General features: G+C 41.7%; 1 protein-coding gene across 5 annotated transcripts in view; it reads right to left on the bottom strand.

Moving 5' to 3' along the window:
• PDK3 (pyruvate dehydrogenase kinase 3) overlaps positions 1-12,292 on the bottom strand; it is a 114,318-nt gene that overhangs the window by 62,975 nt on the left and 39,051 nt on the right. For 2 of the 5 annotated variants that reach the window (XM_047763961.1, XM_047763962.1), the window contains one exon: positions 1,105-1,250. The exons of the other annotated variants lie outside the window; for them this stretch is intronic. The gene's annotated coding sequence lies outside the window, so the exon portion shown is untranslated. The remainder of the gene's footprint in view (positions 1-1,104; positions 1,251-12,292) is intronic. 5 annotated transcript variants of the gene reach the window in all.

Here is a 12,292-nt window from a genome sequence, read left to right as displayed (position 1 = left end):
AAACACGAACGACTTTTTTTTTTTTCTCCAATAAATGACTTGATGTAATGTGGGGCACCCTCCCACTGATGGTCACCAGTAAGAAAGGAGCATGTGACTAGCTTTCTGAGAGCAAGTGCTCTGACTTTTTCTTCTTTGTATCTAGTTTCCATAGTGGCCTATATTTCTGGTGAATCTCTAGCCCTCTTTTCAACGAATTTATAGGAAGCAGAAAAAGATTATTATTTCTTCCATTAATGAAGTAACCTGATAATATATCTTATAATTAAAGCAGAGAGCCCAGCACACGCCTCCCCAAAATGTAGTCTCCTGTTTGGATTTACTTGAAGGCTATCTTTGGCCCCATCTGTCAGCTTTTATACCTGGTGAGGGATGGTTTGGGCGTGGTAGGAAGGGAATCAGAGAGTGGAAAAGGAGGGGAATAAATGGAAAAATTACTAGCAAAGCACCAAAACCCAAGAGGATGTTCAGCTCCTTCTGATAATGCTGCTTTTTCTAAATATGTCTATTAAATGTCTGAACTTACTATGTGTTTTTACCATTAACCATGTAAAAATGGGTGAACTCTAACTGAGGAAATAATATTTCAGGAGCAGCTCTTTGATTTTTCCTTCAGTTGTATTTATAAGATTTCAATCTTTTGAAAACACTCAATTTTAGGATAAATAACTTATTCTTGAACTTACCAGGGCTATAAGTAAAGACTACTTGAATAGTCCTTCAAAAGAAACAACCATAAGTGTCAATGGAGAGCTACCAAGTGATTGTGTAATTGTGCTGTTCACAATCATGCCATCACAATTCACAAAACAATCCCCTCCACCTTTTTTTTGGGGGGGGGGTAGCTTCATTTATACTTTTTAAATATTTGCCTTACTCCATGTCCAAAAAATACTATTTCATCGCCTGGGAAGTTTAATGATTTTCCTTTGTTTGGGAAAACCTTATTCCTGAATTTAAAGAGATCAAAATAAGTAGTGGGTTTGGTCTACCCAACGTGGGGCTGTGTCCACTCTAGGCTAGCCTATGTTTGGGTTATTATCACTAACAACGAGCTAAAAACTTCAGAGCCAAGGAGCCAAAGATTAGGTATTTCACACTTACCTCATTCCCCATCAAACGCAACACCCCAACAATATCCAGCTGTTACACTACTTCTTTCGGCCCACTGTCTATTTATTATGCTCACAGATGCTGTGGGTCAGGAATTCTCACAGGACACAGGTGGGAAGGCTCATCTGGGAGCTCACCTGGGAAAATGTAAACATTGAGCAGTGACTGGACCACGGCGGGCTGGAGATTCTGAAGGCTTCCCACTCACAAGTCTGACCCTTGGGTCAATGACTTGCCAACTGAGACTGCCTACTACTGGTGCATCGACAGGCGGCCTCTCAGTGGGCTTCCTCACAGCTTGGCTGCCTCGGCCTACCTGGATTCCTGTTATGGCTTCAGTAAACAAGGCGGAGGCTGCATGGCCTATCATGACACAGCCGCCAAAGTTACACAGCTAGCCCCGTCCTGCCATACACAATTGGTCTAAGCAGCCATGGCCCGCCCAGACTGGAGGGTGGGGATCAGACGCCCCCACCTTGATGGAGGGCTGGCGAGAGCACATGGTGGAAAAGTACTGTCATGTCCGTCTTTGGAAAACGCCATCTGGCCTATGACGTTCATAAGGAGGTGTAGAAGATGATTTATTTCTCAAATTATACTTTAAGGCACTCTTCTACTACCTGAATTTGTTTCCTTTGAAGTCATTTCAGGACCATTTATTTATCCTAGTTTTTGTTTTTTTTTCCTCTCTCACTGTGAGCTTATCTCAGATGGCAGGCGACCCCTGCCTGTTCAGTGAGGCAGCCTAAGGACTAAGTGAGCACCCAAAATGCCTGATTACACAGGTATTTTTTGTAGGGTCCCAACACCACACCCTCTTCCCTTATTCTCCTTAAACAGTTTCATGTGGTGTCTTTAGAGAAGAACCCTCTTCTTGCCCTTTCCTTTGCTAGAGGTAACTGCCTGCCTACTGATGGTACTGGATGGAGGGTAACCCTTCTGTTTGCAGACCTCTGGTTCATTCTCCAGTTTTCACCTAGTCAGGCCTACCTGTCACACCCACCCACCATCCCTGATGCTGCATTACTGCTCCTAGGACCCCACTGCCTCCTGAGTATGGTCCAGACCTCAGCTATCCAATACAGGAACCATGAGCCATGTAGGGGAAAGCTGAATATTCAATTACAGTATAATATCAATGATAAATTCTACAGGTGTGATAGTTATGGTTACTAGGAAAATATTATTATGCTTAGACTATATATATATATATATATATATATATATATATATATTCTCTCTATCTATCTATCTATCTATCTATATATACAGGTAGTCATTGCATCTTCAAGTTACCCTCAAATGGTTCATTCAAAAAGGTGTGTATAGAGAGGGAAAGTCAGGGATACAGACAAATGGAAGAGGAAGAGAGAAAAAGCAAATACAGCAACGTAACTGGTGAATCTAGGTGCTAGACATGGGTGTTGACTGTACTGTTCTCTCGTTTTTTCCTAAGGTTTGAAATTTTTCCAAATAAAAAGTTTGGGAGAGACACTGTAAAAAACCTAAATATCCCATGATAAGGGAATGGTGAAATAAACTACAATACTACATATTTACATGGGGAGATACATAGTCATTAAAAAGAGTTTTGAAAGAAAAAAAAGCAGTCTTCTGAAAAAGGTCTTTCTATAACTAGAACCATTCTATAAGAAAAAAAAAAACCTACTAGAGCCATTCTATTCTAAAAAAAAAATTAAAAAATCTTATACAGATTGTGCTACTACACGTAGCTCTTCCTAATGGGGTTAAAGCCTATGCTACCTTCATGTAATGGTCTTTGAGGCTTTTGTAAAAAAGAAGGTATAGGATGGTCATGACACGGGGTTCTTAAGGTAGATGAGGGTTACTAGAGCTTCCCCTGAAGGAGATCCGTGTTTGTGCGGAGAGAAATTGAGTGACGTCCACTAGCATTTGGATCCTCTCTCTAATGAGAGATTCTGTCTACCCTTTTGAGTATAGGTGTCCAAAAGGGATCAGTGAGACACCTGCCCCTCTGTACTCCAGGTAAGGCCAAACGAAGTTGTAAGTGGATTTCAACACGGGCCCACAATTTGTGTCCTTGGCTTGGGCAACCCCTCTGCCATCACCCTCAGCCACTTAAGGGCCCGTTAGCACAATACCTGGAACACTGGAGGTGTCTAATATTTCCTGATTAGAACGGAAAATTAAAATACCTACTAAGTTTCAGCAGAAACTTACAACAGCAAATAAAACTCAGGGGTTCAAGGTAACCTTTGCCGGTAATGGTAAATTCTGCTTAAAGACAGATCACTTCATCCTACATATTTGGTTAGGGGTATTCCCAGCCTTATAGTTAGGGGAGGAGGAGCCAAAAGCTAGAAAGGCAGGTGTGTCGGGCTAGAGTGTGGAGACAAAAGGCACGGGTGGGTTCAGATCTGCTATCACAACAGAGCTCTGATCGGCTACAGCCCGTAAGAATCCTAGCCTGAGCCACCACACGGATCCGCATCAACCTAATTCCAGGAGGGGGTTGAGGATCAAGTCCTAATGGTGCACTGGTGAGTTACAGAATGTCTTGTTGTCATGGAAGCAGGAACAGCTCAGTAACGGTCACGCTGCGCTCATCGTTGAAGTTAATTGAGGCAAAAAGTTAAGTTAACCGTTACGGTGAATAAAGAAGATCCAAAGCCAGTCACGCTCAAAGCACAAATGAGCTGAAAGTGCTATGTTTCTTGGAAAATGATCAGTTTATATAGCTGGGACCTCCAGCCAACAAACTTGAAAATAATTAACATTCAAGGTTAAGCGCTCCCTATGCAGTTTTTATTCTTAGCAGGAAGCTGATATCATCCAGGAAATGCTGTGTCACTAACTTCCCCTAATACAAGCACACCCAACGTCTTCTGAGCACCTCCCATGTGCCTTGCACTGTGCTGCACGATCTGACATGAGTGCAAGAGGCCTGTGATTCGATGCTATCGTTGGTTTTGTAGGCGAGGACGCTGAAGTGCAGTGGGATTAAGTGATTTGTCCAGGCTTGCACTGGTGGAAGGCACCAGAAATCAAGCCTTGAGTACAAGTCCACACCGACTGCTTATCATATTCCCAGAGAGAGACAATGGGCAGACTCACAAGGATGGGCCTTCAGGATAAGAATTGATTCAGTGTAAGTAAATGAAGGAGGTAGCAGAGTTCTTAATGAGAAGGCTAGACAAACATTAATTATGGAATTTCCTGTCTGATAAAATTTAGACAAAAATCCCAGCATTACTAATAGAGACTCTGTTTGCTAGAAAGAATTGCATTGGGGAAATGGTATGTTAGGTGGAAAGAAATGGTATATTATGTTGAAAGAAAAAAGCATACATTTAAAAGCTCAGTCTACCTGAATTTTTTTAAAGGCGTGGGGGGGGGGTCTTTTTGGCCACACCCATGGCATTTGGAAGTTACTAGACCAGGGATGGAACCCACACCACAGCAATGGAGATTCCAGGTCCTTAACCCACTGAGCCACCAGGGAACTCCCCAATCTACCTGAATGTGAACTGTGGTTTTGCTCCTAACTTTGCTTAGCCAAAATACCTAAATCATCTCAGCTTCAGCGTCTTCAACCAAGAAATTATTTCAACCTGGGTGCTGTAAGAATTACAGCTACATTTGCCCACTTCTGTGTCTGGAAGAGAATGGTACACGAAGGTAAGTTCTATTTGCCTCCTCGAAAGAATAATTTCTGGCTCACTTTGGAAGAAGCAGCCAAGATGTTATGTCGACAAGTAGCTGAGAGTTTGGGCAGTTTCTTCACTCCGGGCTTCAACTTCCTCGTGGGTAAAACTGGGGAGGTTGGACAGATGATCGCGAAGCTCAAGTGCCCACTGAATCAATCTAAGAGGCTAAGATTTTCGTTTCTATCTCTACACTTTTACAGTTATTTATCCGACACCAACTCTGCTTATCTTACGTCTTGCCACATCTCTGGAGGGAAAACTGCCAGGAGTGGGAGGCCAAGGAAAGGAGCTAGAAATCAAGAAAAAGAGGACACTTTTACATTGGTTCTGCCATGTTAGTTCTCAACCAGAAAGCCTCCAGGGGTGCTTTGGATAAAGATAAGTGGGTTAACACGTCACGCTTAGCCAGAAACACCTGGATTCCACAAACCTCCAAGGGAAAGGTAGAAGAAGCATGCCACAAACTCACAGAACTCACACATTCTGGCTAGCCTATACATATTTATGTGCGTGTCCTGGCTTCTCATTTATCCGTAGGCTCCTCAAAAGCAGCAACTATGCCCTGACAATTCCTCAACGCTTCTCAGTTGCCCGCTTCATTCCGAATCCAGAAAGTTCAACGAACGCTGACGGACTCCTTAACTGTCAACCTTCAGCATCTCACAGACTTTACGCCCTAAAGCGGTTGAGAGCTCTTGGGCAAAATTTTGACCAGATGGAACACAGTTCTTCACTCTGGACGCGCATTATATTCCCCTGGATAAGTCACAAATAGCAGCCCTTAGACCCTACCTTCAGAGATTGATTTCACTGGCTTCCACGAGCAGCAGGTGGCACTAGTTTGCCGAGGTCCCCAGATGAGTCTCACAAGCACCCAGGGCTGAGATCCATCTGATCACAGGAAATTCAACGAGCTCCTCAGGCTCAGAACATGGCTATTTAGCATCTCAAACTTTTCAATTTACCCATCTATCTTTAGCCTCTATTTTCATGTTGGCATTCGGTTTCCACCTCCTAGGAAAGGGACCACAAATGTCTTCATAGTCTTAAGCGACTTTTCAGCATTATCAACTCTTTTTTTTTTTTTTTTTCCTCTCCTTCTCTTGCAGATGATCCCAAACGGGGAAAATAAAAACTGCTGAGCACACCCATGAAGGAAATAGCTGTACTTCAGATGTGGTGACTTGTGACGAGCAGCGATGGTACATGTGCGGACCCTTTCCTGCAGGGGGTTTTGTTCCCACGCTACACCCAGTCCTCAGCGACCTTCTCAGCTCCAGAGGGACGGTCAGATGAGCAGGTGGTGGGGTCCGCGGCTCAACCCCCTACCGTTTGTGTGGATAATTTTCTTACCTGCCCTGAACCTCAGTTTCCCATTTTGCAAAACAGACACGATTGTTGTGAGAATCTCACGACAGCATCTTGGAGAGCGAGTGTTGCTCAGTACGCCGCAGGTGCTGGCTGAATCTCTTGAACCTTTTTCAGTTTCCATAAAGTCCGTTTTAATTTTCTTCTCGAACGGCTTTACTGAAGCCAAGCTCGGGTTAAAGAAGCAGGAACATGAGTAGTTAGGCCAGAGATGACATGGTGGAGGATGTGCAAAGAGTGCTAAGTAAAGAAGAGGTCCCCCCCTGTATACAAAGGGTAGTTTCAGGAGTTCCTTTCATGGCTCAGCGGTTAAGGAACCCGACGAGGATCCATGAGGACGAGGGTTCCATCCCTGGCCTGTGGTGTAGGCCGGCAGCCATAGCTCCGATTCGACTCCTAACCTTGGAGTCTCCATATGCCACGCGTGCGGCCCTGAAAACCAAAAACCAAAACAAAACAAAAGGGTAGTTTCTAGAAAAAGGGAATTTCACTATTTAATCTCAGAAGCAGGAGGATAAATTAACCAAATTTATATAAAAGAATATCTGCTACCAAGCTTAAGGAAACACGACTCTTCCTAGAATAGACTCAAGGGAAGGGTCGGGTAAACGCTGAGCATGCTCTGGTTCATGAAAATGTAATAATTCGTAGGGAAAAGATAGGTATGGTACACATTTGAAAGGGCCCAACTGTCTTCTGGCCAGCAACATATGCTGAATCCTTAACTTCAAGCTTTGGGAAAATGTGAGAAAGACACGCAGAAATTTATTGCTAACGGTAAAACTATTACATACTGACCTTCATGCCCTAGTAAGAAAGAAACTAACACTGATACAACTCAAATGGCTGAGTGCAATCAGGGGTCAAGGCTAAGAGTGAGAATAAAATCATGACTGCCTGGGTGATGCTTAGGGACATAACCTACCAAGGTAGAACCCCAAAGAGTCAATCAGAGGTAATCAAAGTATCAATGCATATAAATATAATAGTTTCCTGTAATGTGTGTACCATCCATTATAGCAGAAAGAATAATCTTAAGCAAGATGAGACACTGACTGGGAAGGAGTTTTCAAGGGTTAAGAAGGATACCACTATGGGTCACAATCAAAGCCAGCTCTGCCACAAGGTTAAACACAAGACACCAAAAACGGGCCAACTCAAGACGTTTCCAGGCTAGTTTCAGTGAACACCAGGCACCCCATCCACACTCCCCTTGGCATATTCTCTCTAATTTATCAAGACTAAGAATAAAGAACAAGAGGCAAGAACAGCGAGAGTTTCCAAAAATCTAAGGCAATAAATAAGGAGCTGCTCTCATCATATTTTAAGACAAATTAGAAGCTAAGCATTAGCATATACTGTTAAGCTAACATCGGAAGAGTTGGCCTTTTGAAGAGAATCCACAAATATAAACTGCTTTGTGATAAAATAGCAACAACAGAAAAAGATTTGAGGAGTTCCCATCATGGCACAGTGGAAACGAATCCGACCAGGAACCATGAGGTTGTGGGTTCGATCCCTGACCTCGCTGCTCAGTGGGTTAAGGATCCGGCGTTGCCAAGAGCTGTGGTGTAGGTTGCAGGTGCGGCTCAGATCTGGCGTTGCTCTGGCTCTGGCACAGGCCGGCAGCTGTAGCTCCAATTCGACCTCTAGCCTGGGAACCTCCATATGCCATGGGTGTGCCCTAAAAAGACAAAAGACAAAAGACCAAAAAAAAAAGAAAGAAAAGAAAAAGATTTGAGGTCTTAATAATTGCTGCTTGTGCAACTGGACAGCAGAACAACAAAAGTGAGTTGACTACAAGTGTCCCATCAGACATGGCAGTAAATTCCAGAAGGATTTAGTAACAATTCACATACTGCTCTAGGTGATAAAGCTGACAGTGAGAAAAGCAGTGTAACTGAGTACATTAAAACTCAGACTATGCACCAAATAAAAAGGAAACTAACATGCAGTGTCAACATACGTAAATACATGGGCAAAAACTGTAAGGCTATCACCAAAAAATGGATGGAAGAATTACTCTTTCCAAATGGCTTTAATTGTATACTTTGATAATTACTTCACCAAAGAAGGGAGCACAAGAGGAAGCAATACTTACAAAGCTTACATAGCTTGCCGTGCCAAGGAGGCACAGAGAATTCATGCAAATGATTACAACTCCAGACTCCAGTTACTAAATGGTCAAGGGCACGCCACATACAACAAAATGCACAAAATAAACCCACAAGGGGAAAAAAATAAAACGTTTCGCTTCTATATTACCTATTACACAATTAAAATCATAAAACATCATTTTGGCAGGGCTGTGGAGAAACTGGTACACTTAAACTTTGGTAACAGCTCTGTAGATTAAAGCTATGAAATCCCTGCAAGGCTCTCACGTGGCAATTCCATGCAAGGGCACACGCCCTATAGGTAAGTCACCAATCACCTAGAAAAGTCATAGCTACCCTACAATTCACCCTCCAGACAGTCAAGTTTTACTGTTAAAAGCACGTGGGACAAATAGAGCTTTATTATTTAAGTGCAAATTAAGAGCAAAAACACTGTGCACTTCTCTAACAGGGTGCAGAATTATCGTAGATGAGAGAGGTCACAGACGTTTTGTAAAGGGCCAGATGGTAAACATTTTGACTTTGGGGGCCAAAGAGTCTCTGTGGCAACTAATCCACCCTGCTGTTGTTGAGGGACAGAAGCCACAGGCAAAATGTAAAGAATGGGCATGGCTGTGTTCCCATAAAACTTTACTTATAAAGACAGGTGTTGCCAAAACCCACTGAGGGTACAACACAAAGAGTGAACCCTACTGTAAACTATGGACTTTGGGTGATAATGATGGATCAGCATTGGTTCATCAGTTGTAACAAATGTCCCCCACTGATGCAGGATGTTGACGGTGAGGAAGGCTGTATCGGGGATGGGTATACAGAACTCCCGTACTTTCTGCCCCATTTTGCTGAGAGCCTAAAGCTAAAATAAAACCTTAAAAATAAAGCCTATTAATTATAAGACAAAACAGACGGCTGGCCCTCAGGCTATAGCTGAACAATCGATCTTAGACGAGGTAGTCCTAAAACACAAAGATTTGGCCAACTCCAAAATCAAATCATCACAGAAGTAAAATAAATGAAAGCACATATAATATCAAGGAAAAGGAAAAGTGGTGATATTTTCTGACTCCATCCAGTAATAAAGCCAAGGTTTCCCAAATCTTGCCAACAGTCTCATCAACTTCCCCAAACTCAATGGGAGGAAACCATTCAGTTAGCAATAGGTCCGTTAGCGTGGCCATGCCTCCCTTCAGAGGCACACAAAGCTACCAAGACAATGAACAAAGCCAAACTATAAATGCGCAGAGACTGATAAGCCAGATTATGATGAAGTCCAACCAGATCAGACCGTTAGGGCCCAAAAGGCCAATTTTTTCTTTAAATTTAAATATTGATCGAGGTGCATCAAGCCACGTTAGCTATCTTTACCCTAAATGAAATTGTTCTCTTCCCCTTTAACTCAGCATTGTTGGCTTCTATCTCTAAACAGGTTACTCTAATTCTTGGCAACTCTTCACAGGAGAAAAACCTTACTGCTCGCAGAAAAGGTGTGTCGTGTACACATATGTAAAGGCACGAAATGAACACTCAGAAAGAGAAGGTGATCGTTTTCCCCTTTTCCTAACACAATTTAAAAGAAACAAAAAAAAAAAAAAAGCAGAAAAACCTCTTCATCTTCTCCAGAAACAAAACCACCCTTCTCTCCAGCAGTAATCAGGCCTCAAGGAGCATGACTTAAAAATCCAGGACTTTTCAAAGAGCAGTCATTTGGAACCCACGTCAACTTCTCAGTGGGTACTGGAATCTTAAAATACTTTCTAAAGGAAAACAGACGGCAGCTGGGCCTTCAAACCTCACGAAGAGTAAAAACAGGGAAACTGGCTGTTGCCTTCCAATAGCGAAAGGCTCCAAGGTTTACAGAACAAGTGTAATTATGGTAGAAACCATTCCTGTGAAAAGAAGCCAGGGTTGTCAGACAACCTGTCCTCTGGTGGTTTGATTTCAGCGACGCTATATTTAAATGTGAGGACATTATAGAAGTTTAAACTTAGGTAACAACTAAAGCGACATAATGTTTAATAACCTTTTTATGGAGTCAATAATCACCACTTATGGAGCGCCTACTCTGTGCAGAAAGCCAACAGCTGAGGAAGCTGTCAGAGGTTATGAAGGACAGCCAAGTGTCCACCCTCTGCAAAGACAGAGTTTAGAAAAAAAAAATAATAATAATAATAACAGAGCCAGGAGCAAAATACCTTTAATACAAGTGCAGCCGTGCAAAAGACAAATACAAAGGAACTGGGAAATAAAACAGGTAGGAAGTCAGTCTGCAGGGAGGGGATCAGAGTGATTAATGAAGGAGCCAGGAGGACAGGGTGCCAGGGTGAAGCTGAAAGATGACAAGCACAGCCAGATGCAAGTGTGAATCACGACCTATGAATTCCCTCAAGATTCAGAAGGGTCAGCCTCTAATTATGCCATACAGTCCGAGTTCTCCTTTTCTTACATCACTAAGAGAACTTTGAATTCATCACAGCTACTTAATAAAAGACCTCAAGCTTGGCAAATATCACAAAGAACCACCGTAACAGTAATGGCCAAAGACAATAAATTGATCCAAAATTCCTGAGAGTAACAGGTTTAGGAAACAAACAAACAAAAAGTTATATTGAGAAATAAAATCCATAAACTTATCCTGAGCACCAAAATGGGATATGTCCATTACTCCTAACAAGGAATATATACTGTCTGAAGCCTCCAATAGAAATATGTGAATCACACATGTAACTTCAAATTTCCTTGCAGCCATATGACCATCAAAAGAAAGAGGTGGAATTTTTCATGTTTTATTTAATCCAACATACCCCCCCCAAAATTACCATTTCAACATAAAATCAATACAAAAATATATTGAGATGTTTTACTATTTTTATATTAAGTCTTTGAAATTCAGTGTGTTTCTTATATATATCTCAATTCAAAGGTAAATTTCTATTAGAAATAATTGGCCTATAATTAGATTTCGTCAAATTTGCAGTTAAGGCAGAGTCACATATCGAAATTGTGTTAAACATACTTAAAAGTTTTCCAATTAACTGAACCAAGTATCAGTTTTAAGTTTAAATCAAATCAGTTCAGTTTCTCAGTCATATTAGCCACATTTCAAGTGCTCAACAGGTTCAAGTAGCTGGTGGTGACCATACTAAACAAAGAAGATCTAAATAAATAAATATGAAGGTAATCCCTACCAAAAATTCAAACCTAATTATTAAAAGAAATATAACAAAACAAAGCAAGCTATGTAAAATGGCAGAAAAATGAAAGAAACAGAAAGCAAACGAAAATCATAGATGTGTTTCATTACAGATGACAGATCTGTTTTATCAAATACAAACTGCTTCAACCTTAACCGCACAAAAGAAAAAGTTTGACTCACAAAGTGAAATCCAACTTCGTGCTATTAGACAATATCTAAAACAAAGTAATTCAGAAAGACTGAAAATAAAAGGACGGGAATGCTGAGGAAATAGGGATCCTGATCTGAATGAGGTTGAATCCAGGCCAAAAAGCACTGAACTAGTAAAAGGGCAGTGCTCTGTATCCTAAAGGGTGCACCTCGCAATGAGAACATGACAGCTAAGGACATCTGGGCAGCAAACGTAACATTAACAGGCATAAAGGAAAAACCACAAGTGACAGCTGGAGAAAGAGAATCATATTATTAGGAGACTCAACATCTCTCGGTCCATGACACCCAGTAGCTTAATAAAAGTAAAGACATAGAAAACTCCAAAAAAAAAAATTAATATGGTAGATTTGATATATCAGGCTTCATAACCTGAGCAGAGAACATAACCTTCTTTTTGCTGCCCAAAGAACAGTGACAGGAAATGGGCACGGATTGGACTACAAAGCAAATATCAATAAATTAAACACATAATCATTCAGCTCACATTCTCTGATCACAATGCAACAAAACTAGCCATCGACAAAGTTAAAACACAGGGTGCGCCTATGTTGGAGATGTGAAAACTCAACTCAGTTCACAGAAGAGCTGGGAGGGAAAAA

Source organism: Phacochoerus africanus, chromosome X (assembly GCF_016906955.1).
Source record: "Phacochoerus africanus isolate WHEZ1 chromosome X, ROS_Pafr_v1, whole genome shotgun sequence".
NCBI classification, from domain to species: Eukaryota; Metazoa; Chordata; class Mammalia; order Artiodactyla; family Suidae; genus Phacochoerus; species Phacochoerus africanus.
This window is presented reverse-complemented; position numbering and strand designations above follow the sequence as displayed.